This window comes from Lolium rigidum, chromosome 1 (genome assembly GCF_022539505.1).
Source record: "Lolium rigidum isolate FL_2022 chromosome 1, APGP_CSIRO_Lrig_0.1, whole genome shotgun sequence".
Classification (NCBI taxonomy): domain Eukaryota; kingdom Viridiplantae; phylum Streptophyta; class Magnoliopsida; order Poales; family Poaceae; genus Lolium; species Lolium rigidum.
The window spans coordinates 277246914-277249632 of record NC_061508.1 but is presented as its reverse complement, the minus strand read 5'-3'; positions in this window follow the sequence as shown (position 1 = coordinate 277249632).

Sequence of the window (2719 nt, the reverse complement as noted above, 5' to 3'; positions counted from 1 at the left end):
TTGAGAAGTGCACATTTTGCAAAGATAAGGTCATATTTACAGGTTATGTTGTCTCTAAGCATGGGGTAGAGGTAGATGTGTCTAAAATTGAAGCTATTCAAAATTGGCCTACTCCCATGAATGTGAGTCAAGTAAGAAGTTTTCATGGTCTAGCTAGGTTTTATAGAAGATTTGTGCCCAACTTTAGTACAATTGCTGCACCTTTGAATGATTTGAGTAAAAAAGGTGTTATATTTGAGTGGGGCGCAGCCCAAGATCATGCTTTTGATGAAATTAAGAGATTGTTAACTTCTGCACCGTTGCTTGCACTTCCTGATTTCAATAAGCAATTTGAGATTGAATGTGATGCTAGTGGTATTGGAATTGGTGGTGTGTTGATGCAAGAGGGTCGCCCAATTGCATATTTTTCTGAGAAACTTTCTGGTGCTAAGTTTAACTATCCTATATATGATAAAGAATTGTATGCTTTAATTAGAGTTCTTGAGGTTTGGCAACATTACTTGTGGCCAAAAGAATTTATCATACATTCTAATCATGAAGCTTTGAAATATCTGAAAGCCCAATCTACTTTGCATAAGCGTCTTGCTAAGTGGGTTGAGTTCATTGAGTCTTTTCCTTACATTATTAAGCATAAGAAGGGAAAAGATAATATTGTTGCTAATGCTCTATCTAGGAAGAATATGCTATTAACTCAACTTGATGTTAAAATTCCTGGATTAGAAGTGCTCTGTGATTTGTATGCTACTGATCATGTTTTTGCTGAATCATATCGCTTATGTGCTCTTGGTAAAGCATGGGAAAAATATCAAATACATGATGGGTTCTTGTTTCGAGCTAACAAACTATGTGTTCCAGAATCGTCTGTGCGTTTGCTCTTATTGCAGGAATCTCATGCTGGAGGTTTGATGGGTCACTTTGGGCGTGAGAAGACGCTACTCATGCTCACTGACCACTTTTATTGGCCAAAGATGAGGCGGGATGTGGACAAGTATGTGAAGAGGTGCATTACTTGCAACAAGTCCAAGTCCAAGCTGAAGCCTCACGGTTTGCATACTCCTTTACCGGCACCTACTACACCTTCGGAGGATATTAGTATGGATTTTGTGTTGGGTTTGCCGCGTACTAAGAGAGGCCATGATTCTATATTTGTGGTAGTGGACATATTTTCTAAGATGTCACACTTTATTGCCTGCCACAAAAGCGACGATGCATCGCATATTGCTAACCTATTTTTCAAGGAGGTTGTGCGACTACATGGAGTCCCGAAGACTATTGTTTCTGATCGTGACGTGAAGATTATGAGCTACTTCTGGAAGACGCTGTGGAGAAAGCTGGGAACGAAGCTACTCTTCAGTACTACTTGTCATCCCCAAACTGATGGACAAACTGAAGTGGTGAATAGAACATTGTCACAACTGTTGAGATCCATGATCAAGAAGAACCTGAAGGAGTGGGAAGAGTGTTTGCCGCATGTGGAGTTTTCTTACAACAGGGCGGTACATTCTACCATGGAGCTGTGTCCTTTTGAGGTGGTGTATGGTTTCAAACCCATTACTCCACTGGACTTGTTGCCTTTGCCCATACATGAGAGAGTTAATATGGAGGCATCCAAGATGGCAGATTTTGTGCGAAAGATCCATGTGAAGACTAAAGAGTTGATAGAGAAGAAAGGCAAGAGCAATGCTGCAAGGATGAATAAGAAGCGTAAGGAGATATTGTTCAAGCCTGGTGATATGGTTTGGGTACATTTTTGCAAGGATAGGTTCCCGAAGCTACGGAAGTCCAAGTTGCTTCCTCGTGGTGCTGGTCCTTATAAAGTGCTTAAAAAGATCAATGATAATGCATACTCGATAGATCTTCCACTTGATGAGTTTGGTGTCAGTAATTCTTTCAATGTTGCTGATTTGACACCATATGACGGAGAAGACCTTGGAGCGTCGAGGTCGACGCCTTTTGAAGGGAGGGGAGATGATGAGGACATCCCTACCTCAATACCACCTCCGTCATTACCAACTGAAGATGAACCTGTTGTGAAGTTCAAGTCCAATGAAGTTCGGATTGGACCTATTACAAGGGCTCGTGCGAAGCTACTTAAACAACAGGTGAACTTGTTCCTAAACGATACTTTGATTGATCATAATTTTATACTACCTAAGTCCCATTACTTATGTATCATCAGGTATGAAGAGGAGACAAGTATCGCACGAGGAGGAGAAGAGCAGCTGGACGTGAAGATGGACGTGGAGCTGGACAAGGAGCTGGACATGAAGAAATCTCATGGACGCGCGAGGGAGGAGCGGGAGGCATGCGCGAGAGGAGAAGATGAAGTCCAGGCCGGCCTAGCACCCGGTCAGACCGGCCGCCACGCCGGCGCGCCCGGTCCCTGGGCCGGTCCGACCGGGCGGTAGGCCGGATCCACCCCGGCGCCAACCGGGCGCCACGCTGATGCCAACCGGTGGGGTTCTCGTACCACAATTCCCGAGCCGGGTTGGAACCCGGTCCACGGCCCGGTTTGAAGCCGGCCGGCCGGTCCCGAGGCCCGGTCGACCGGCCTCCGGACCGGCCGTGTCCGAGTCTGTCTCGACCAGATCTATTCTGGTTCGGTTATTCTCGTAGTTTTTCGACCAGAAGTCCGGACGCCTATATAAGTGCCCAGGACGCCCCCCTAGTTGCTTTAGACCGCGTTTAAGATAAACCCTAGTTCTTAGTTGTTTGCTCT